Genomic DNA, 26,304 nt, shown 5'->3' on the forward strand with positions numbered 1-26,304 from the left:
GTGTACCCTTGCGGGCTCACTTCAACCGCCACGCTTCGGGCACGTTGGCTTGCTTTGCCCGCCACAGGTTTATATTCACCCTCTATGTACACGTGGATAGTAAAAGTGGTAGCTGACCGCCCCTGCTGTAGTGGTCACATAGTTGTGACGTCAGAGGTCTTTCTGCCAACTTGGATCTAGCATCAATCATTTGAAATGTGCGAAAAAAAACTGGCAGAACATATAAAGATTTTTTTACAAAATCACAAATGCATATTGAATCTATCCCATTTGAGGGTTCTACAACTTTGGTTACTATATTGTAAGTTATAAATGTTTACATTAAAAGTTTGAGGGGTCTATTTACTAAGCAGTGTTAAGAGACACAGTGAAAAGTGATAAGAAAGTGATAAGGTGCCAGCCAATCAGCTCCTAACTGCCATCTCACAGGCTGTGTTTGAAAAATGACAGTTGGGAGCTGATTGGCTGGCACCTTATCATTTTTCACTCTGTCTCCTAACACCAGGGGCAGATTGGCCGTTGACTTCAGCAGGAGTTTTCCCGGTGGGCCGGACCGTTTTGGGGCCGATGGAATTAATTATCAATTATTTTTCTTTTCTTTTTTTTTTCCTTTTTTTACTACATGTCCCGGCCAGCGCCAATCGGGAGACAGCTGAAACGGACTTTGATTTGCTGATGGTGGCTGACCCCTCCCTCCCTAACACTGCTTAGTAAATAGACCCCTGAGTCACATACAAACTTATTTTAGCGTTGGGTGTATGTCCTTTCTCATGGGGGTAATAACTTTGAATTCAGTTCCAGTTGTTATTTGTTTTGATATCTGTGACCATACAACAATCCGAGGAAGTAACATCTATAGTTTTATTTGCTTTATAGAATAATTCTTTGTGGCATTATCCAAGTGCCCTCCTTTCAGCAAAATCCATTAGTGGTAAGTGCTAGACGCAATAAAAAATGAGGGTAGTGTAGTTAGACCATAACTATGGGGCTGACGAGTTGTAAGTCCATTTTGTGGTTGGCTCCTGTGATGTTTAGCACTGCGCACTCTCCGTGGCTGAGCAAAAGCAACTATGGGTGATTGAGAGTCGTACTCAACTCGGTTACATCTCCATTTGCAGCTGAAGGGTGGCAACAGGGTATTCACACTTAAGCTGGATACACACAGCCCGTTACGCCAGGTACGGATCCATGTACGGCGCCAAGCTGTAAGGGAGGCCTCTGCATCAGAGTCCCGCCGCGGTCCCCCACAGCCGCCGGCATTACAATGAGTCACACTGACTCATTATATGCCGCTGTGCAGCCAGCCACCAGTGCCGCAGCTGCTGCCTGTCCCCCCCACCCCCCCACCCCAGAGTGATACGGCTTACAAGAGTGAGAGTCAGTGCCCGGCTGAATGGGGAGGAGGGGCCGAGCTTTCCCCTCTCCTCCGCTCCTCCCCTTTCCACGTTCCAACCCCAGCTTTCTCTCTCTCTGAGGTTGTGCTGGACGCCGTAGATTTGACTTCACGATCGTGTGACCGTCCCCGGCATTAAGTGAGGTCCAAGGAGGAGCCAACATCAACGTGCTGCAGTTCTGGCCCCAGGTAAGGAAACTGAAATACCCTGTATGGCTGTCACCCATTGGCCATCCTCTCCCTGTCATCCTCTCCTTGTCGTCTCCATCTCCTAGTGCTGTCACCCTCTCCCTCTCACCCAGTGCTGTCACTTTCTCTCTGGCGTCACACAGTGCTGTCACCCTCTCCCTGTCGTCATCCTCTCCCTGTCACATAGTGCTGTTGCCCTCTCCCTGTCACCCACTGGCTGTCTCCCTTAGGGTATAATTATAGCTTAGCACCCAGGGTGGTCCTTCTGTATAGGGGCCCTATAACACTTCATACATTTTCATGTAGGGGCCTATGTGTGTGTTTAATTATTTTTTATGTGGTTGCCTATGTGTGTGTGTATTAATGTTTTTTTCATGTCGCGGCCTGTGTGCGCTTAATTATTTTCATGTAGGGGCCTATGTGTATTTTTCATGCAAATCCTATGTGTTTTACTATTTTCATGTGGGGGCATATGTGTGTGGTTTTTTTTCATGTTGTGTCCTATGTGTGTGTTTTTTATTTATCATGTGGGGCCCCCGCAGTGGGGGTTAATGTGTATGTTTATTCCCCTGTTAGTTCCATTGTATATTATTACTAAGGATTTTCTTTGAACTGATGCAGGAGAAGGTCCATGTGGAGTAACTCCACTAGTTACTGCACTTGGTTACACCAACCCTAGTGACACCACTGAGTATAGTATTAAATTATAAACGTGTGTATATAAAGTTGGTCTTTTGATCTACAGATTTCCTTTTGTCATTGTTACATTATTACATGTACTCCGGATATTTCACACCCCAAAATATGAGGCTTTATTTCAACAGGGGGTATCAATCTATATCCGCTCACCAAAAAAATCAGGCTTGTGCCGGCCCTGGGTACACACCTTACGATGGTGTGGCCCAGCGATGCAACAATGCATTGCGTGCGCTGTACACACTGCAATATGCGCCGTATAATGACGCAGTGTGTCGTTACATGTAACTACATCGTGTCATTCATTCAATCGTCCCATCTGATGTGCAGCACAGCAGATGGGACGATTCATGACTAACACACTATAAGATATGTGTACGATATATAGTGTATGGTGTATACCCAGCTTTAGGCTGTTGTGTCAGGGGGTATAGAATGAATTGAGGGCTATGCAGAGTTGTGCTTTGCACCATGTATAGGGCTGATAGAAGTCCGCACTGATAATGATTATCGCTATATGAACAAGCGTGCGTGTTGCATATATGGCAAATATCCACAATTAGTATTCTGCACCCAGTACGAGTGCAGTTCCGTGCCATATACGCTATTTGAATGTAGTATAATAATGCTAATAAAGTGATGGTGACATCCTTCATCATCTTTAAGAAATGATTTAACAATAAGTTCCTCACCATAATCCCTCTTCAAGAAGAAAGTATACATGTAATTTATAATATTGTATAGAGTACCTGAAGAAAGAACCAAGGACCTGTTCAGACCCGCTCGCTAAGATGCGTTCGCTCGTAGCTGCCGATGGTTCGCATTCTGAGCATGCATATGCATTGCAGTGCACGAACCAGTGCGAGAGATCGGGAAGCGTTCGCTCGTTGCGCCTAGATTGCCCATCAGAGTGAGTGACAGGAGAAGCTGTTTGTGGGTGGCGACAGGGGCTGGCCATTAAAAACGGGGGAGTGGAGGTGCGAATGCAGATGTGCCTGAGCGTCTCAAAGCCGTTTCAGAGGCGTGCATAAATAACAGACAGCGTCATAGTACACGTCACCTGGCTGGATTTTACACTGAAGTGCTTGCGGTAGGGTATGGCCAGCCACAAGCGCTGCGATCAAATCCAATGTTACCGATAGTTGCATACAATTCCTGGAGATGACGTGCGCAAGTGGGCATCTTAAGTCAGGCTGGTGGGTGTCTGCATACACAATGCGATCGCACGCCAAGACATAGTGGGCATGCTAATGCCTTGTGATCGCTTGCCTTGCTGAATTTGTATACGCATCGAGCGAGCGGGTCTGAATCAGGTCCCAAGTTCACAGATATGCAGTGTGATAGGGCGCTCACAATGTTTATCCAAGGAAAATGTTTCTTCTTTTTTGTTTGTAATTTTATCTTGATCACTTTTTTCTTTCCATTTCTCCCCTTTTCCAGTCATGTTATGGGAACTTGTATTGTGAAGCAATTAAAATATACTGGTCATGCAACAATAATGTTGCCTGAGTAGCCTACAGTAATTACATTGTGCAACACACTGCTGCAACTGTAGCCTCCATATCAGAGCTGCACATTTGTTTCGTTCTCTCTTGAAAACAGGAAAAGACATAAACGCAGACTATGGGCCGGATTCAATTAGCCGTGAGGAAAAGTGCTAGGAGCCTCTCAGTTTTTATGCCCGGAGCTATTCAATTATAAGCCCTTTTCCTCGTGAGGCAAATCCACGGCTAACTTGTATTAACCCATAGATTCCTGAAATTAGTGCCCGGAGTTATGGGTTAACACGTTCATGGCACCTGTGATAAGGGCACTAAGCATGGATTTCTGTTCGAGCCTCCCTCAGACTCGAACAGAAATCCATGTTAAGTGAAACCTGCGGGCTGCAGTTAATTAGCCCCAGTACTGCATTAGCCAATGGTTAATTACCGTAGCTGCAGTAATTGACTTGACAAACAGTGTTATATAAGTAGATGCATGCTAAGTATATGTGATCAACGTTTTGGTCAGAAGTGTTCTTGGTCCTATGCCAAATTCACCACACAGCAAATTCATTTTTCGCCATTGTCCCAGCTCTGTTCATAGGCTATGTATTTTATTAAAAATAGGAGTTCACAAATTCATCACAGTGTAGAATTGTGACCCCTAAGCAAACTCCCAGATTACAGCAATAGAACAACATCCATTTCTACTGCAAAAAAAAATATTCACATTTAAGTTTCCAACATCTTCACTCATCTCTAATGCTAAAGACAGTCCAGATCAGGAAGTAAATATAATGAGCAGTGGTATTTTTAGGTAATTTAAGAACTGGCATTTGCAGAATGTGATGAAATGTGCTCCTTCAAATAGAGCTGGCATTAGAGACTACCTTCATTGCATTTTTTTTTTTATAAATAATATAATTGACAGCGCTTAACCACAGAATGATTGTGTGGGTAATGTGACAAGACAGTGGATTACTCAGATAGAAGATCTCATAATCCAACTTGATGGAAATTGACATGAGCAGAGACCAGAAAAGAAGTCACAAAGAACAAAATGTCATATTTCCAGATCCTGTACATGAATTAGTTCTTTATTTCCAGGTGCAAGATCACAACTCTTCCTGAGGGCACTTTTCTAAAACCATCTAAATATGTTCAGTAATCCGGCAAATAGCTCTTAAAATCAGTGGGAAATTAGACAGGTGTCATATGATGCACACAGTATATACTGTACCACCAAGCTTCACTGAGGTATCATTCTTTCTGTAGTATTTGGTGTTACTGCAGTAATTTACTCATTGTTGGTGGAGTCTGACAGAACTTTCTATATTGTACACACATTTTTTAATTTTTTTCAGAAGTGTGTATGTGTATTTAACATGTAATCCATCTGATCATCTGTACAATAAAATGTTATTATGACAGGAACTTACTAAACTCTTGTTTTCAAATCTGAATGCAAATGTCAAGGAGAAGAGAGATTCAGCAGGTTCGTTGTTGTCAAGGAAATAAGGGTGCTTTGTGCAGAAGAAATAGATTTTACATAGAGTTTTGCAGAGCAGTGTAATAATCCATACAGCTGTTCATAATCTACGTGCAGCCATCAATTTACCTGACTCATTGCTGCTGTAGAAAAACAGTTTATTAGTATACATTACTGGTTAAAGATGGGATGTACAAAAGTCATTTTTGGATTTTGGGCCGCTTTCCCTATATCTGCCAAGCCCCGGAATGCTATACATTCCCTAGCTATACATTCCCTTCATTTGACTAATGTGCAGAAGGACTCCTGGGTCATGAACCCGGAAGTCCTTGTATTGCAAAGGACAGTTTTTATCGGGAGAGCTGTCCTTTGCGCATTTCTAAGTACATACCGGCGTTAACATCCCGATAATGGCGGGATGTATCACATCCAAAATGAGCTGCATAGTACATCCCACCCAATGTTTTGCCAGTTTAAGGGGCTTGAACTAATTCATGGAAACAACATGGAGAAGCTTCTTCATAAAGATTGGTAGTTAAAATATGACAGCCTAGTAATATTACAATTTTGATTGGTTAGTAAACGTGATCACTACTTTTCAAATCATACATTACATGGGGAAGTATATGTAATGTGCACCAATCAGCACTGGGAGCTGAAATGTTTGGCTCAGATATTCATTGGACAGTTTAAACCAGAATAAAACTTTAAAAGAGAATAAATGATTAATATAATGCTTTAACAAAAGCACAATTGTTAGGTGTGAGGATACAGAGGTAATATCTATCTCTTTTCACCCTGCCAGCCAAGTGGTCTACTCATAGTTCATCTGTATGCATCGCCCCTGTCCGATACCATGACGCGGATTAAATAATTCACTCTGGCAAATAGTGGGTGAAAGATGCGTAAGATGTTTAGCAAGTTTGTGAATAAATGCAGCAAATTACACACTTCCATAAGAGACTTGTAATGTATGATAATTCTGATATAATCCACACACACTGCATACTGAAAGACACTGACTCTTTTTATGTAATGGTATCTATCTTGTGTTGCTACATAGTTTTATATGCTGACAACAGATCAACTATTCTTAGATTTGGTTTATAATGCTTGTTAATATGGGGTCTATTTACTAAGCCTTGGATGGAGATAAAGTGAACAGAGATAAGGTACCAGCCAACCAGCTCCTAACTAATTTTTCAAACACAGCCTGTGACATGGCAGTTAGGAGCTGGTTGGCTGGTACCTTATCTCCGTTCACTTTATCTCCATCCAAGGCTTCGTAAATAGACCCCTATGTCTTTATAATAGTATGTTATATTTATTTTATGAGAATTGGCGCTGACTTAGAGTCGCACGTTTCTGCAACTGCTTTAACGTTTTTTACCATAGTCGTGTCTGTGACTTCATGCTAATGTTAGTATAAGCCCTTCCCTGGTGTACAAACGTGCGTCTAAGTACTAAGGCACCCACTGTCCTTAGGCACCCCATGCTAGATGCTGATTCTCCATCAGCTTATGGCAACCATTGTAAGCGATTAAGGGCCGGATTCAATTAGAGGTGAAAAGTTTCCGTGGATTCTGACTTTCCGCCTGTTTTCAAAGTATCTCCATATTCAATTCCAGGACGATTTTGCCTAAGCGGAAAGTCAATGCATTGTAATAGGCGGAAAAGTATCTCCTATGAATCGTAGGTAAAAAAAATAGCAAAATCATTATTTTGGGGTGCAAACATGGGAAAATTACTCAGAACCCTTGGGACAGCAGCTATTGCCATCTTCAGATGGCGTTAGCCAATATCCGGAATGCATCGCATTCTGGATGTTGGTAAATCTGGCAGCATCACATCCCTCATAGAAACCTATGGGGAATGCAGCTGCCAGCGGGATTTGAGGGATCACAGCAGGTATTGGAGATACCTGCTGCGGTCCGTCATTCATAAATCCGGGGGAAACTTAATATTTGTTGTTAACACCCGTTTTCGGGGATATAAACTCAAATTTAGAATGATAAATGGGCCCCTAAGTCACTTTAATTTGCAGTCCCTGCTGCTGAGCTACGCTCTTCATTCATCTAACCATGTGGCAGAGATTGAGCTCAGTGTCTCCCTGATTTTGATAGTAGCAATGTCTGCAGAAACTTCATGATCCACTTGTGGCAAATCTTCGCCACATTGCAACTAGTCCAACCGGAGCCATAACCTTTCAGCAGCAAAGACCAGAGACAGAGCTCCTCTGCCCTGTGTCTCTAGGTTATTGAATTACTCTTATGTTCCCATGGTGGGATGGTTTTATATGGACAGCCACTTTGTCCACAGCACACGACTACCATGGATTGGGTTCTTGCTAACCAAGGGCAGCCCCAGTCCTCCCGCAGTCCTCAGCTGACGCTTGACGTGCAGGCATGTGTGTGCTGTGTGACTTGAGCTGCTAGTGTAGGATGCGACTCATTGGGGTTCCTGCTGACTAGATTTAATAACAAGGATTACAACTAATAGTACACAAAAAAGGCCGGTTCACACAATAGTATCTGTCTGTGCAACCCCCACTGTGGAACTGTGATTATTGTATTCTGTATATCATAATTTAAATCAGATCGGGCTCATCTTTTGGTCCTCAAGGTAAAACAAAGAAAGGGGAATCAAATGGGCTATGAAAACAGCAATAGTAGTCAGATGTATTATGTATCCAAGATCAATAATCAGTCAACTAAAATCAAGAATATTCTCACGACTAATTTCCATATACTTCAGCAAGATCCAATTTTGAATACAGCAATCAAACCAGGTTTAAAAGTAGTTTTTAGGAAAAATAGGAATCTGAAGAGCCTTCTGGCACCCAGCTCCTTAAGAACTACCAAAGAGAGTCCTAACACAGGCGAGCACTTAAACAGGTGTATTACATGTAGTAACATTGGAAATAGGGTCAGCAACATTGGCCCTCATTCAGAGCCGCACGCTCTGAATGAGGGCCGGGCTCCATTTTCATGGAGCGTCCTCCTGGACGCTCGTATAGCTGTGGGTCACCACCCACAGGCTATACGAGCGTGCATTGTGATGGCCGCGATGGTCGAGACCATCGCGACCATCGAAATTGCGAGCCGGAGCCTGCGGTTGAGGTTTTCAACCGCAAGCTCCGGAGTGATTTTGGCTCTATCAGAGCCAAAATCACTCCCACTGACATCACTAGTGATGTCAGTGGGCCGGCTTCTGACGGGAGGCGTTCCCGTGGGAACGCCCCCGTCAGGGAGGCACGCCCCCGGCACGCCCACCAAAGGGGGCGTGCTATCAATCAACATTGACAGCACGCCCCCTTTGATCGGACACAACGAGCGAAGGACTTTCCTTCGCTCGTCGCGTCTGGCGCATGCGCACGACGGAGCTCCCTCCGTCGTGCGCATGCTCAGTCCATAACATCGACCCACTTGCGAGCGGACAGCCGCTCGCGAGTGGGTCTGAATCAGGCCCATTGTTTCTTATAGTACCAGTCTTTCAGGATCAATGAATTTATGAACTGTGTTCTCCATATACAGGTTGCAGTGCCCTTGTGGTCTGCAGTACGTAGGCAGAACACACGTTCCCTAAAAACTAGATTCAGAGAACATAGATTGAACATAATTTAGAAATATTGTCTTCACAGCATTTTGAGAGGTTCCACAATGGTGACCCCCATGGACTTAACCTTACGGAGGTCCAACATATAGCATAATAGGGTTAGGGTGCTATGTGAGAAGGAAGCGTTGTGGATGTTCAAACTGTACATTATTCCCCCAATGGCTAAATGACAATGTTGATTTTGAATCATTCTCTTAGCCACGGTATTGGTAGATGTCATATCGCTACTAGCGGCACAACTTCATACCAATCCCATCTGGCTAACATGAAATAGTTGCTCTACATGTGCCCATCCAAGGCTGGGGCAGTCTTATTCTCTATCTTGAGGATGAGAAGAGATTGGTGGCAGGCATGTAAGTTATGTTGTCCTGTACCTGGGTGTATGAGTATAAATCCTTCAGAGAGGGGTCTTATGGTGCGTACACATGGAGTGATAAAACTGAATGATAACGTTATCGTTCATATTGTTAATTTCTATGTACTTGTTCCCGCATGGACGATAGATATCTTTCATCGTCCATGCATGCAGGATAACTTGGACAATATCATCAACTTTGCCTGTTCAGAGTCAGAGATGTGGCAGGATGACTTCACTGAAAAATATCTTTGAAAGATATCTGTCAAGTTGTTGGTGGTACAAATCGTACCGTGTGTATGCACCATTAGTCTGTGAACTAGTAACCTTCGGAGGTCCGTCTCAGTCCATGAACAAGAAATCTACAAAGATACATATTTGTCCTGATGGAGCTATGATACATTTGGCATTCCATCTGGTAAACTCACTGAGTTGAGCAGTAACATGAAATTATATATTTAGGAAACTAAAGGTGCGTACACACTGGGCGATCATGAAAGACAGTACGATTATGACATCGTAATCGTACAGTCGTTCCTGATCCCCTGTAGTGCCTACACAGAACGATAAGTCGTTCAGTGTAGGCACCCTCCATCATTCCTGAACATGGCCAATCTGTCGTTATCGGCAGATTGACCAGCATGTTCAGGCGATGGACAATGTTGGAAACGACCAGCGGGAGCGCACATCGCTGTTCATTTCGGACATTATAGTGCACGATTTGTAGATGATTACTGAGCGATTGCACGATTACAATGTCGTAATATCGCCCAGTGTGTACGGACCTTAAGTCTGCATGTACTGTATTGTTGTCCCAGAACTAATATAATGATCTGTGGACATGACTATTGTATGTTATAATTAATTGGGAATGTTATATAGATGAGCTGGATAGTGTAGTGGTAGAGCAACTGCTTATGATGCTCAAGTACTGGGGTTTGAATCCTGGGAATAAGATTCTAGGATATAGTTTTCTTATTATATATATATATTATATATTTATTTAGTTATTTTTTTCTCTAAGATACTTATTATGCTTATAAATTCTTTTTATCTGTTTGTGTTTATGCTATTGAGATCAAGACGCCAAATAATTATAGATATATTGAATGGATCTATTTGGAATGTTTGTGTTTTAAAAACTTGATGCAGCACTGATCTTTTAGACCACAGGTTCTCAAACTTGGTCATCAGGATCCCAAACAGTGCATGTTTTCTAGGTCTCCTCACAGAATCACAAGTGAAATAATTAGCTCCACCTGTGGATCTTTTAAAATGTGTCAGTGAGTAATGATTGTACCTGTGCACCTGCTGGGTGACCTGCAAAACAGGAACTGTGTGGGGTCCTGAGGACCAAGTTTGAGAACCACTGTTTTAGACTAATGGATTACACCTGTTGCTACAGGTGCTGATTAATTAAGGATTTGGACAGGTATAAAAGCAGCTACCTGTGCTCAAAGGGGGATATGCTCTTTGATAAAGCTTCCAGCAGGGGAGCAAAACTGGTCAGAGGACTTGTACTACCACTGAATCTTCCATTTGAAAAGTGACCTTTGATTGTTACCATCATTCGCTTCCATTGTGGAATATATGCATGGACTAATTGGAGGTCCGCGATTTAAGGGAACGAATCACCAGTACACCATCAATTGGGGCAGTCACATGCTGACTTGACTTCTGCCCGTGAAATTATTGGGACACCCAGCCGACACTGCACACACAGCGTTATTGTCAGCAGGAGACGTGCACTCTGTGACAGGTCTGGAGACCTCTGTACATAAGAGCGGACTCTGGTGTCCATTTCTAGTTGGATGTGGTGAGGTTCTTATGCGGATGCTAAATTTGCACTTGTATATACAGAATTGTACTTTTCAAAGCTGACTATCAATGGTTCGGGTCTGAACTCTAAGGATTTCTTATTATAGTGCATTAGATCTCAGTGGGCTGCTGCTAATATTCATGCTGCTATTACTAGATTATTAATGTGGGTGTATTGATGTATTTTTATTGTTACTTTCATTCAGAATACATATATATAAACACTATATGATATTGAAAATGGCGTCTTGATCTTTGTGGGTTCTACCATATCCCTATTATACTTTAATATTTATATATCTTTCAGATATATATTATCAATTAGCGCAATACACATCTGTATCTAGTGACTATTTATTGGCCACAGTATTTGTCATTGTTTTGCTGCTTTTTTTAGATGTAGTGATATATATTTTTCATTCTTAGCGCCTGCTAAAAAAAATTTTTGTCCTAATAACATAATTGAAAGCAAAAACAAACAAGTTAATGTACTGTATATTACAAAAGCATGCTTATTTGGAACATTGACTCCCTAATAAGTTGATGATAAAAAAAAAAAAATGTGAAACCAAATTCATTACAAATGAATGCTATATTTCCGGCATGCTAATGTCTAGTCACTGACAAGACATGGCTTTCAGCACCCCAGCAATCGCCTTAATTACCCATCTTTCACTACTTTGCCCTTCAGACTATGGACTGTATGATATATGAAGCAGAAAGACAGGCTAATCGAATAATAGTGGACCTGTGTTACACATGACACATTCATATACAGGTGCAACATTTTTCACTCTCCAAGCAATAATAAAATAAGCCAGTGGTAGAAAAGTAGTAGTATTATTTGACAGAAACATTGTTTGTATGTTGGCCTGTTATTTTTATATCTGTAGTTCCGTACAAAGTAGGTATTTTCTTTAAAAAGTTCAGTAGAGATGATTTTTTATTATTTTAAGGAGACTGCACCAGATGTAATAACCCCTCAGGCTCTATTTTACATATTGTCCTGCAATGTCCTCCAATTTTTAGCCTCTGGACCTCTTCTAAAGCTGGGTGTCAGGCAGTGGCGTAACTAGGGCAGGGCGAGCGGGGTGCGTGCCCTGGGTGCTGTGGGACCGGCGGCACGGGGGGGGGGGGGGCGCCGGCCACGGTACCGGCCCACCCACCCTAGTTAGCCAGTGTAGCGCCGACCGCAATGAGTGCGGTCAGCGCTACACATTTACACAGGACCGGCGCTGTGCTGCACAGCTGAGCCCATTCCCTCCCCCTGAGCGCTTGCCCAATAGCGCTAGGAGGCGGGCTCAGGCTGTGCATAACACGCATCGCTGGCGGCGATGCGTGTGTTAAACAGAAGCCAATAAGAGTCAGACTCTCATTGACTGCTGCAGCACCCACTGCAAGAGCCGGGCTTCCGTCCGGCTCCTGCAGTGGGTAATGGGACAGACATCATGACGTCTGTCCCATAATGCTGAGCACGCCAGCCCGGGAGGACTGGCGGGTGGCGGGAGCGGTGTTGCGGACCGGAGCAGCAGCAGCGTGGATTCATGTAAGTATATTTTTTTTATATATATTTTTTAAACCTATCTGCACTACTGGGGGCACAACGGGGGAAGGGGGTGGCTACTACTGGGGGGACCTCTACTGGGGGTGGGGGCACAAAGGGGGAGGGGTGGCTACTACTGGGGGCACCATTATTGGGAGGACCACTACTGGGGGCACTTAATCGGGAGGGGGAACCTCTACTGGGGACTACTACTTGGGGGGGGGGGGGGGGGGGGGGAGAACTACCACTGGGGCCATTATAAAAAGGGCCTACTACCAGAGGCACTGCACTGGGGGGACCACTACTGGGGGCAATAATAGGAAGGGCCACTACAGGGGGCACTGGATAGGGGGGGGACCACTACTGGGGGCAATAATAGGAAGGGCCACTACTGGGGGCACTGGATAGGGGGGGATCACTACTGGGTGCCTGCATAAGGGGATACCGCTACTGGGCACACTGCATTGTGGGGACTGCTACTGGGGGCACTGCATAAGGGGGAACACTACATGGGGCACTGCATTTGGGGGGGGCACTGCTGGGGGTACTGAGTAAGGAACTAATTGGGGGCTGTATGAGGGGGACCACTACTGGGGATACTGTATAAGGGGCACTACTATGGGCCTGCATAAGAGGGACCACAACTGCATACTGGGGGTACTGTATAAGGGGTACTACTGGGGTTAAGGTGCATATGGATAGGAATGTTCAGTGTGAAAATAAAGGGGTGTCATGTTGACACACCCCATTTTTAAGTGACCACGCCCATTTTTTGACGAAGGCGCACGCACATCGGGGGCGCTCCCTTTTCAAATTTGCCCTGGGCTCCAAATACCCTAGTTATGCCACTGGTGTCAGGGTTCAGTCTAGGATCGGCTATCTCTTACCTCCGTACCGGCTTCCCCTGACTTCCTTGTGGTCAGACGTCTGGTGCAGTGATGGGCGAGATGCTGAGTATTCTGCCTTAGGTGCTTTCTGTGGACTTCCATGGTCGGCTGTGTGTGTTGAGGATCTGAGTTCCCATCATGGGCACCGCCGTGACATTTCTTCTCATGTGACAGTCCTCCTAACCAATGGTAGCAAATCCGCCCCCAGAACTCCAGGAAGTTGCCTAATCAACAATTGTCACTCCTAGTGTTCTAGTTAAGTTCTGTTCCAGGTTCCCTTGGGTTCCAAGCCTAAATTCCAGTGTTTTCTGGTGAGCAACAGTGCTGCTCTATTTCATCTCTGCCTGTGTTGGAGTTCCAGTGTCTCCTTTCAGCACCAGTGTGAATAACATCCCTACCTGTGCATGCTGTTTCTGTGATTTCCAGCTACAAGGTTTTCCTAAGTGTCTCACAGCTGCACCTCTGTGATTACAAGCTACAAGTGTTCCCTGCGAGCAGCAGTGCTAATTACATCTCAGCCTGAGAGCTTTGTGCTATAACATCTCTGCCTGTGTGCCTAAAGCTGGCCACACATCAAAAGATTCTGTCCTATCGGCCAACTAGTTGATTGGTTGGAATGAAAATCTGGTAACGTATGAAAGCAAATGACAATCAGCAATTTTAATCCCAAACACCGGAAAATGGACAAAAACTGTTGTTTGAACAAATTGTTTAGATCAAACATTTAATAAACTTGTCTGAACGACCATTTTCATCTGTTTTCTGGCATTTAGGAGCAAATTGCTGATCATCATTTACTCCAATATATTACCAGATTTTCATTCCAACCAATCAACTAGTTGTCTGGTTAGACAGATAATCTTTAGATGTGTGGCCAGCTTCAGCCTTCGGTGTTTTCCAGTGAGCAGCAGTGCGACCTAACATCTCTGCCTGTGTGGCCTAAGTCTTCAGTATTTTCTTGTGAACAGCAGTGTGACCTATATCCCTTCCTGCACATTAATACCAGTGTCTCCCTCGAGTGCACCCCGCAGTGCAAAAGTGTCTGCACATTTATACCAGGGTCTACCTCGTGTGCCATCTCATTGCGCAAAAGGGCGTCTTCATGCCATTACCTGTGTCTCCCACGAGTACCACCCTGTGGTGCAAAGGTGCGTCTACGCATCATTACCTGTGTCTCCCTTGAGTATCGACTCCAGTGTACCTCAAGTGCTAATTAGAAGTACTCCACAAGTATCATCTCCTGGTGGATCTCCCGGTGCAATAGTGCCTTGTTAGGCACTTCCCTTGGGCCATTGATATTCGAATCTCTATTCCCAAAGGGCTTGGAGACCTGGTCAAAGGACCACAACCTGCCTGCAGGGTGCAGCTAAGCCCATATCCCGCTTGGAGGGGTCACTGGCGAACACCTCACTGCAGGTTAGACTCCGCACCTTTGACCAGGTCCCGTTAACATCCAAGACCTGTAGATGAGGAGTCCTGATATCCAGGCCCGTTCCCCGAATTCTTCCAACACCACCATCACTACCCCTCACTAGGGGTTTCCAGTACATCAAACGTGACACTGGGCATACACTACAATTTTCTGTCAGATATCTGTCCAATCTGGCTGGTTGGAATGAAAACCTGGTAATGTATGGGAGCAAATGACAATCGTCCATTTGCTCACAAACACTGGAAAATAGCCAAATATGGTGTTTCAGACAAATTGGTTAAAAGATAACACACACACACACACATTTAACCAATTTGAACAATTTTTTTTTTTTTTTTTTCCCAGTGTTTAAAACCATATGATCGACTGTCATTTGCTCCCATACATTACTAGGTTGTCACTCCAACCAGCCAGATTGGACAGATGTCTGACAGAAAACTGTACAGTGGATGGGCTGCTTTAGGAATATTTTTGTAGATGGAAACAGAGTGCCTGATTCAGGGCTGGACGCTATTTGTGAACGGTTGTTCAGAAAAAGGGGCCGGCTATTTAAATTGAGCGCTTGCTCTTTGCGGTCTGTTGACGCCTCTGTCTGAGCGAGCGAACGAAACATGCGCTCGCTATTTTGTAAAGACGCCCCCTGGCCGTTCGCATCATATGTTATCTCTGCTATTTATTAGATTAATCGAGTACATCGAAAGGCGTCTGGACTGCTCGCAGTGCTCGTGGTAGGTTTTACTTCCCGCAATCACTGCGAGCAGTTCAGGCTAAAAGACAACCAAGTGACGTGGTCGATGACACTCCCTTACTAATTATGCACTCCCATTAAACGCCCGTTTTGACCATTTGGCACGCCTGCGTTCAGATCTCCACTCCCCGTTTTCAAGCACCTTCCCCTGTTACTACCCACAAACGCCTCATTCTGTCACTCAAATTAGCAGGCCCTTGCTGTTTTGTGAGCGCACGATTTCCGACCGCAATGACTGGTTGGCGCATGCGCATTACGACCCATACGCATGCGCAGATGTGCGAACATCGCTCGAAGCGAGCGGCCGCTTACGAGCGGCTCTGAATCGGGCCCTGATTCAGAGCCGGACGCTCTGACAGAGCGCTCGCTCTGAATCAGGGCCGTCCCTTCTCCTTTTTGGAGCAGCCTCCTGGCCGCTCGCATAGCTGTGGGTGACCACCCACAGCTATAGAGAGCGGCCATGATGATGGTCGCGATGGTCAAGACCATCGCGACCATCGGGCTTGCGATGAGACCCTTTGGTAGGGTCTCGCTGCCGCAAGCCCTGGAGTGCTTTTGGCTCTATCAGAGATTTATCTTTGTGATAAATCTTTGCCGAAGAAGGCTTTGGGGCATGAAGCATAGTATGAATGACTCTCCTGGGAAACCACTTTGCTCTCAGGACGGATTCCTCAAGAGCCACCCCGTGAAAACGAGACTGGCCAGATCCGGATGGAAGCGCAGACCCTGAGACAGAAGATCCGGTGCAGAGGTAGACACAAAGGAGCGTCAATGGAGAGGCCAAATTTGGAGTCACCAGGATCACCATCCCACCCTCCAATTTGACCTTGCAGAGAACTTGCTCTATCATTGAGATTAGAGGAAAGACATAGAAGAGTAGGAACGAATGCTGCTCCACCAAGATTGCTCCAGGATCCCTGGTGCTGTTACAGCATCTCGGCAGCTGGTGGTTGTGTGGAGACACCATAATCTATATTAAGCAGTCTCAAACAAATAAGGTTAAGGAGATTTGGGCACTCCATTTCACTGTAAGTGAGGTAGGACACCTCCATCTCCACCCTTGATGTTTAGAAGGAACTACCCGAGGCCATAGATGGCTACTTTTATAATAGTTTCTTTGGGCAGAGCAAGACTATTATAGAGTTCTTCCCCCTCTTCGAAAAGTGAGTAGGGGTATGCTCCAACATACATATAATATATTTTATCTTATATTTAATCCTTATTACTTTTGGTTTACACAATTTTTATCATCCTACTTTTTAGGTGTAACGTGGACACACAACATTGAGGATTTTCAACTAGACGTTTCTTACTGTGACATACACCAATTTTGAAAAATTCCAGAAGAACAAAAGAGAAGCACTTAAAAACCACCCATTGAAGCTAAGTATATACTTTTCTTTATTTGGATTAAAATCCATAGATTCTCAGTTACAGGTGACTTTAATTTTAGCGCCATCATTTACACCATATCCAAATACTATTGCCATAATATATATGCTTGGAAGGCCCCAACAACTGACCAGTAACTGGAAGACCTCTGGATGCAGAGCCCACTCGGCCAAACGTGCTGGCAGCTTAGAAAGTCCGTGAATGAGTTAACCTGGAGTTTAGCAGCAGGCAAAGCAAGAGTTAATTGAAGGAGCAAACAGGTGCAGATGAGTACTTGAGTCTGCAACTGGGAGACTACTGAGTTGCAATATACAGACACAGTCTGGGTGAATCGTGTTGAACCTGTAATGCTGGATATGGATTTGATTATGGCAGGCCAGCTACGCAGGATGCAGGTAGGTATACTGTAGAACCAGCAATGCTGGAACTGGATTTGATTGTGGCAGGCCAGCTACGCAGGATGCAGGTGGGAATACTGTTAAACCTGAATGCTGGAAATAGATTTGATTGTGGCAGACCAGCTACTCAGGATCCAGGTGGTAGTTTGTAACAGAACCAGTACTTGATATAGTTGAACTGACAGGCAGATGCAGGTACACGCTGGGACTAGACACAAACTGGAGGAGACACAGAAGGTAAGCTGGAGGGTCTTGGCAAGACACAGGCACAGAGCTAGGATGGACACGGGAACAGGGCAGAATCCAGCAGGACTCAGGAGTAAGACTGGCAGTGACAGGACACTGAGGACTGAGTCTGGGAGCAAAGGTATACAACGGCAGGATACTGGACACAGGAACAAAGGTTAAGGAGCAAGGAACTGCACAATGCAGTGACCATGTGAACATCCACTATGTACAAAAACGTAGTAATATCACCGGCAGGCAGGAACTGACTTGAATCCCTAATGAAGGGAGCGGTCTCCTGTGATTGGTCACTCAGGCTGAGGTCAGGTAACGAGACTACCAACAGGAGAGTAGCAGCCAGAGTCCAGGTAGCTAGGATAGCGAGTGAGAGCCAATCAGGCAGAGAGCCGCAGTGGCACATGTAACAGTCCGTTTTGCAATTCTGCATGCTGGGAATGAAAACTGCTGACAGGGCAGGGTGCAACTGACCTCCTTCATGGCACTGCGACTGCTGTCCTGGTGGTTTATGTAGGAAACAGCTGTTGTATTGTCCGACTGCACCTTGCTCAAACACCCCTTGAGGAAAGGCTGAGCCAAGGAAAGAGCTCTGTAAACTGCCCTGAGTTCCAGGATACTGACTGATAATCTGCTCTCCTGAGCCGTCCACCGTCCCTGTAACATTTGCTGACAAGACACTGCCCCCCCCAAAGACTTGCATCATTGGTGAGCAAGATCCAGTCCTAGAACCAAAAGGGCGGCCCTTGTTCAGGTGGAACTTGTCTAGCCACCACAAGAGGGAATGACGTACCTCCTGCAAGGGAATGATTGTCTGTGCCCTGAGGTGCACATGGGATTTGTTCCATCTGGCCAGAACCTCCAGTTGAAGAGGACAGGAGTGAAACTGGGCATACTCCACCATGTCGAATGTGGAGACCAAGGAACCCAGGATCTGCATGTAGGTTGGATCAAGACCTGACAATGACTGAGGAATGTGCGAACCTTGAATTGCAGGGCCTGAATCTTATCTGCTGGAAGGAAGGCATGCTGAACCCTGGAATCCAGCAGAGATCCCAAATGCAGCATCTTCTGAGAAGGTGTCAACATAGACTTTTGCCAATTGATCACAGGTGAATGTGGTCCCTCAGGACAGCCAGAGACTGAGCCAGGAGAAGAAGGTCGTCCCGATAAGGCAAGATTCTGACGCCCCTTTGATAAAGTCATGGAGCTGTGGACAGTCCAAAAGGTGATTCCAGAAACAACTAGTGATCTGACCACACTGCAAATCTGAGGAAGCACTGGTGGCTAACTCAAATGGGGATTTCTAAATGGGCATCCTGGATGTCAAAAGATGTCACAAAATCCCCTGGTTCCATAGCCAAAATGGTTCTATAGAAGACAGTCTGGGCAGGCAAAATTCTTGTACCTTGGAGCACAACTATAGCTAGACTAGCAGGAGGCGGTGTCCCAGGCGCCATAAGCTTATCAACTAATTGAGACATTACCTGTGCCAATGCTGAAACCCAAGCCGGTTTCTGACTGGACACCGCTGCTGAAGCAGTCTCCAAGCATGTATCTGTGAAGCAACATACACAAAGGCCATTGCTGCTTGGGTCCTAGGTAGAAAGTATATTGACACAGGTCTGACAGGTACGTGGCACAGGAGCATCCACCTCCAAGAGAGCTGTCTTTCTGGAAGCCATTATATAAGCAATCCAGGGGTGTCTCCATGCACAAAAGCTGAAGCAGTGGCGTGGGAGTACAATGAGTGGTAAGAAGCTCCAAAACACAATAAAAGGGCTGCCAAATAAGAGAAAAAACACTGAACTTTGGGGTGTCTCACTGTGACTGGTATACCGCAGCAGTGCACACACAGGTCCAAGGCACTTAACTCTCACAAACACACAGAACCACTCAATGCATTACAATAGTGGACAAATACTTCTCAACACTCCAGCAACAACAGGAAGTAGCTTAACAATATAACTAGGCTACAGGAGCAAGGTATTAGTGGAGACAGGAGCCCAAGCTCTCTGCCTGCATATGCCGAGGCAGGCAATACAATTAAACTAACAATATAAACAATTGGAGCGCTGTCACAACGCTGGGACACTTCACATAAAATTTAATAAAATTGGAAATTTAATAGGTCTTAGCAGACAGATATGTTTAAAAATAAACACTTAAGTTAGTACATAAAATATCAACATTGCAGAATGAAGTGGAAAATAGACAATAGAACCTCTCCTACAACCACTATATTTAACATAAGCTAAGTATTATTTAGTCAGTTAGATACTGACTAGCAACCCACCAATAGCCTGTTACATTCATTGCAACAATGTCATTGGATCTGTAAACCTCTTCTTTATTTTGATATGTCACGTGTTAGTTGGTATGTAAATGGATCCAAGGTGATCTTTTAAAAGAACTTGCAATTGAATTTGAACAAATATCAAATAAATCAATTCCACATGGAGTCTCTCCAGATTCAAGTTAGTGATAAATGTGCTTAGGGAGCCTTCCCAATGAAATAGTGCAAATGCTCTTATCCACCAAAGCTGGGAGATGAATACAGCGCTGTATGTGACTGATCTATAGATAGCCACTGATTGGTATACGCTGATCTAAAGCAGTGTGTTGATGCTTCTTGCAAAAAATAAAGCTGTTACTTCCACTAACACATGATATATCAAAATAAAGAACTCCCTGAGGTTTACAGATCTTCTAACTGATTTATACCCCTTTTACACCGACCTAAAAATCCAGGGTTGATGCACATCAATGGCATTTTTGTTGGTGTAAATTAGGGATGAACGGGTTCGGATTTCTGAAATCCGAGTCCCCCCCGATCCGAGTAGTATCCGAGTCAGGCTCGACTTTTCCCGCCTGACTCGGAACTGAAATCGAGGCAAAACGTCATCATCCCGCCTTCCGGATCTCCCAGGTTTTGGATTATATAAAAGGTCCCCGCGTCGGCGCCATTTCTCACTCCAGCTGTGGACAGTGAAGAGGGAGGGTGGGAGCTAGGGCTGGCTGGGCTGTGTTGTGCTGCTGTTGTCCGTATAGGCTGTGACCACTCAGTCCATAGGGTCTGACTGGGCTGTGTTGTGCTGCTGTTATAGGGGCTGGATGGACTGTGTTGTGCAGTGTCCCATAAAGGCTGTAGTCCTAGAGGGGTGCTGTTTGTGAAGTGTTGTCCAGGGGGTGATCTGTGCATCAGGGGTGCTCCCCCAAAGTGCACTCCAAAAAAACATTTTTTCTGTATTTGTGAATTGTGTGAGCAGTAGCCGCACGTGCATCAACAAAGTAACGCCAAGCGTGCGCCTGTGTCATAGGTAAAGGGCCGGCTGGCTCGTCTGTTAAAGGGTGGTGTAACCCCCAAAGTGCACTCCAAACAAAATAAAAAAATATTTTCTGTGTTTGTGAATTGTGTGCACTGTGGCTGCACGTGCATCAACAAAGGAGCAGCGCCAAGCATGCGCCTGTGTCCCATAAGTCTGTTAAAGGGTGGTGTAACCCCCAAAGTGCACTCCACAAAAAATAAACAATTCTTTTTTTTCTGTGTTTGTGTGCGAAATGTATGCGCAATAGCCGCACATGCATCAACACAGCAGCAGCGCCAAGCATGCGCCTGTGTCATAAGTCAAGGGCCGGTTTGGACATCCTGGTCCGGACTGAAGGACGTGCCAACAACATCTGACAAGTCTACTGTCACTGCATATGATACTGTCACCACTGACAGAATGGTGGAGGAATTATTTTCTGTGTTTGTGAATTGTGTGCACTGTGGCTGCACGTGCATCAACAAAGGAGCAGCGCCAAGCGTGCGCCTGTATCATAAGTAAAGGGCCGGCTGGCTTGTCCGTTAAAGGATGCTGTAACCCCCAAAGTGCACTCCAAACAAAATAAATTCTGGGCCCCTGTACAAACTGGCTCTATTTTACCCCCCTCCAGTGTGTACTCTGAAAGAGTGTTTAGTGCAGCCGGGAACCTTGTCAGCGAAAGGCGTAGGAGGTTGCTTCCACAAAATGTGGAGAAGATGATGTTCATAAAAATGAATGATCAACTCTTCCAGGGAGACCAGCCTCCAGAACGTACAGAGGGACCTGTGGTGGTGGATTCCAGCGGGGACGAATTAATACTCTGTGAGGATGAGGATGTACACAACACTGAAGAGGGTGAGGAATCGGTGGATGAGGAGGATGAGGATGACATCTTGCCTCCGTAGAGCCAGTTTGTGCAGGGACAGATTAATTGCCAGCTTGTTTTGTGGGGGCCCAAATGAACCAATCATTTCAGCCACAGTCGTGTGGCAGACCCTGGCGTTAAAATGATTGGTTTGTTAAAGTGTGCATGTCCTGTTTATACAATATAAGGTTGGGTGGGAGGGCCCAAGGACAATTCCATCTTGCACCTCTTTTTTTCTTTGGATTATGTACTGTTTGGGGCCTAGTTTTTCAAACTGCCATCCTGTCTGCCTCTGCAGTGCCACTCCTAGATGGGCCACGTGTTTGCGCCGTCCACTCGTGTCGCTTAGCATAGTCATCCAGCTACCTCGGTGCAACCTTTTGGACATAAAAACACTATTGTGAGGTGTTCAGAATAGACTGGAAATGAGTGGAAATTAAGGTTATACCCCTTTTACACCAAACAAATAACCCGGGTTATTGCCAGGTCGATCCGGGTTGAGGCTCTGTGTGAACGGCTCCCAAAAAAATAACCCGGGTCGATTGACCGGGCAATCTTACTCTGTTTGAGAGCAGGGTTGAAAACGGGTTGTTCCCGTGTCATGCGGCAGTGTGAATGGGTGCTACCCGGATTATTTGACCTGGCTATATTCTACTCTTAGCTGATTGGAGCTTCTGGGGTGCTGGCAGATGATGTCATTTGTCAGGGCCCTGAAGAGAGACGCACACTCAGCCATTACTTGCATGCCAAACCTGCACAGAGCCTGCACCACAGCCTGACCAACTCCCACAAAACACAGGCTGATACACAGGCTGCCACAGTCAGAATTGCAGCCTGCACCACAGCCTGACCAGCAGCTACAAACGCAGGCTGATACACAGCCATAACAGCAGCCTGACCCACACCCTGTTCCTACAGCAGCATGTGTGCTGCCACGAACTGGACCGATGCAGATATCAGAGCTACTGCTCATCGGGGCGGAGGAAGAAATTAAACGCCAGATGACCGGCACAGTTAAAGATGCAGTAGTGTACCACAATATAGCCAAGATGCTGGAGTCCCGAGGGATAAAACACACGCAGCAGCAAGTGGTCAATAAATTGAAGGCCTTGCATAAGCAGTTCACTAAAATGCACGATCATAACCGCAACAAAAGTGGTGCAGACCGCAAAGAATGGGTGCATTACCAATTGTGCTACAGCGCTTTTGGAAATACAGCGCTTTCAAACCCCATAGCACTGTCCTCCTCAATTGCGCCATCCTGCTCCAGCCAGCAGGAGGATAGTCAAGATGTACAGGCTACACAGGTCACCCTGCCATCCTCGCAATGCAGACCAACATCACTGCTCCTACTGACCGATTATCCTGGAGAAAGTAGTGGGATGGATTCATCTGTGAATGCTGACAGTATCGCTTCCACCATAGATGAGGTAGTTGAGACAAGCTCAGAGACTGCACCCCCTTAAAAGGCCCCTCCGCTACGCACTAATAGTAAGAATTTAAAAAAAGAAAAACACCCACATTACACACACACACACACACTACATTCACTTATATCCAAATGGTAACTGTTGCAGAGTGCTGCTAGCGTGCAGGTAGATAGAAGGCCACAAGCACATGTACGCAAACACCACTGCTATCTTTATGTCGGCTCAATGCATATTATATATATTTTTTTTTGTTTCTCCCTTTTGCAGTCTACAATGTGCCACCCAGAAAGAAGAAGCTTAACAGGTCGGAGCAAGCAGCTAGAGCGATGACTTCTGTGATCGTGGAGCATCTCCGCGAATTGGATGCCGATATTCAGAGGCAGGAGGATGCTAGATTGGATCGGTTTCTAGAGTCCGAAAGGCAAATGCAGCAGTCATTTATGAAGCAATTAATGGATATGCAGGAGAGACAGATGTTGTTTTTAAGTGCACATTTGCTTGTGGTTTTCCCTGCCAAACACAGGCATTACCACAGGCCCCAGTGTACCCAGAACACAGATTTGGGCAGTGCAATATGGGGCCCAATTATTACAACCCTAGCACTAACCCTAACATAACAGAAACAAACCAAGAGTCACCACAGTATACAGTGTATAGGCAATTGCTATAAATATGGCCATTTTAAATATTTTATCGTTGTACCAACCGGAACATTTGCTATTTTAGTTTTGTTTTTTTATATTGTGTGGCTAAAATTATAATGTTTATTGTGTGAAGGCACTTTTCATTTTTTTTTATCACTTTTATAGTGTATTGTTTTGACTGCAGGCATAAGGCACTTTTCTTTTATACTGGGCATACGATGCTTGACATATGTTTATACTGTTTTTACTTTTATACTTTTGCAATAATCTGAGATTGTTAAAATTGTTCTATTAAAAAACACAATATATGCACATGGTTAAAGTAAAAAAAAAAAAAAAATTTCAACCAAACAAACCAGAAACATGTTTGGAATTTGAAATTTTGCTTTTTATTTTAAACCAATAAGGGAAGGTTTGTTGCAATGGTGACCCGGATGAGCTGGACGCAGTCCTCATGCTCCCCCACGTAGCTTACTGCATCACTTGTAATGCCCCCCACCTCAGTGTCCAGCACATTCCACTCGGGAAGGAAGTGGTCCTTTTGAATTTCACAAATATTATGAAGTATGCAGCAGGCTGCTACTACATGGGGCATGATTTTTAGGTCCACATCATTCCTCTTCATGAGACAGCGCCAACGTCCTTTTAAACGTCCAAAAGCATTTTCCACAGCCATCCGGGCAGAGCTAAGGGTGTGAGTGTAGGTGACCTTTTCCGGGGACAACTGTACATGTTGGGTACATTAGCCAATGCTTCAACGGATATGCCGCATCGCCAATGATGTGGACTGGGACCTCCACCCCATCTACGGTCACCGATTTCTGTAAAAAAAAAAAATATGGTCACTATATATGTATTCACATGGTGGTCAAGTAGGTTTCAGAAATTTCATGTATTTTACAGCACAATATGTTGACAAATACTTTGGAATATCATGCATTCCGCACCAGTACACACTTAATATTTTGCTAAAGCACATAAGTATAGTGGACATAAAGAGTAAAAGGACCATATATTCTTACCTCTCTAGGGAAAAGCCATCCACTCCGCTTTTCCTCTGCTATGTTGTACAAGTCAGAGTTGGCTAGTACTCTGGCGTCATGTGCCTGTCCAGGTGAGCCTATGAAAACATCTGTAAAACTTAAAAAAAAAATACAAAAAAAATTGTATTCTACCAACAAAAAACATAAAATAAAAGTAGATATGAAAGAATAATTCGTACAAATTTACTTACCAGTATCGGTGGTCCACAACAGCTTGAAGAATGATGGAATGCCACCCTTTTCTATTATAATAATCCACAGGGATTTCATGGGGGGCGATGATGGGAATGTGGGTCCCGTCTATGGCACCAGCACACTGCGGATACTCACGCCTGAGGAAGCCTTGGATGGTTTCATCTAGACGCTGTCCTTCTGGCAAGGAGATAAAGCACTGGTATAGGGTATCCACTAATGCCCGCGTCACCTGGTAAATGATATTGCAGACTGTGCCAATCCCAACACCAAATAGACAGGAGAGTGTGCGGTACTCTCCGGAGGTAGCATACCACCAGAGTGCAATGGCTAATCTCCTGATTGGGGTGATGGGCTTTCGGTAGTTGGTGGTCTGCATCATCAGTGCTGGTGCCAGTAATTCCAATATATAATAAAAGGTGGCACGTGACATCCGAAAGTGTTCCAGCCACTGCTCCACTTGGAAAGCTTCTACAGTCAGCATGAAAGCTTCTCCATGGTGGCGGTCTCTGGCCCACATTCTTCTATTTCTCAAGGTGGTCAATCTCATCATGGTGGTGATGTTGGCTATCAGTGCTCTCCTCCTGCGCAAATATTGCTGTCGACATCTGGCCCTCTCAGCCAAGAATTGCGCTCTCCTCCTCGAACTCTGCACAAGGTGCCACATCATAAAAAGCTGCATCCAATTCTCTGTTGCTGAAATCAACAGAAAGCTGAAAACAGTGAGGACATCGGGAATACCCACATGTGCCCCGTCTGCCATCATTGCTGCAATGCTGTAAGCAGTCCCCACCCCTCTCTTTTGTTGCCTTTTGTGACCTCATCTTTGTCAGCCCTTAAAAAAGACCATTTTTAATGACATCTATAGGGAAAAGCAGGGCTACCCAGGTTCAGTGTAAACGGGGCAAACCTGGGAATAACCCGGGTCAAGTTGCAGTGTAAACGGGGTCTGAAGCCAAGTTTGACCCGGGATTGACCAGTGTTCAAATTCCAGGGTCGGACCCGGGATTTTGGTGTAAAAGGGGTATTATTGAGGTTAATAATAGCATAGGAGCAGAAAACCCCCCACATTTTGTGATTTTAGTTGTTTTTATGCTTTTTTTCAAAAAAATACAGATCCAAAACACAAAACCCAGAACCCAAAAC

General features: G+C 45.0%; 1 long non-coding RNA gene across 2 annotated transcripts; it reads left to right on the forward strand.

Moving 5' to 3' along the window:
- Positions 1-10,701: 10,701 nt before the first annotated feature.
- LOC148454927 (uncharacterized) lies at positions 10,702-25,154 on the forward strand. Of its 2 annotated transcripts, none has more exons than XR_015873006.1 (3): positions 10,702-11,034; positions 16,910-17,433; positions 23,547-25,154. It is a non-coding gene; the product is annotated as an uncharacterized LOC148454927 (long non-coding RNA). The 2 variants fall into 2 exon arrangements; XR_015873005.1 differs by having other exon boundaries at positions 16,910-17,033.
- Positions 25,155-26,304: the final 1,150 nt, after the last annotated feature.

Source organism: Taudactylus pleione, unplaced genomic scaffold (genome assembly GCF_031769625.1).
Source record: "Taudactylus pleione unplaced genomic scaffold, aTauple2 ptg000967l, whole genome shotgun sequence".
In the NCBI taxonomy this organism is placed as follows: Eukaryota; Metazoa; Chordata; class Amphibia; order Anura; family Myobatrachidae; genus Taudactylus; species Taudactylus pleione.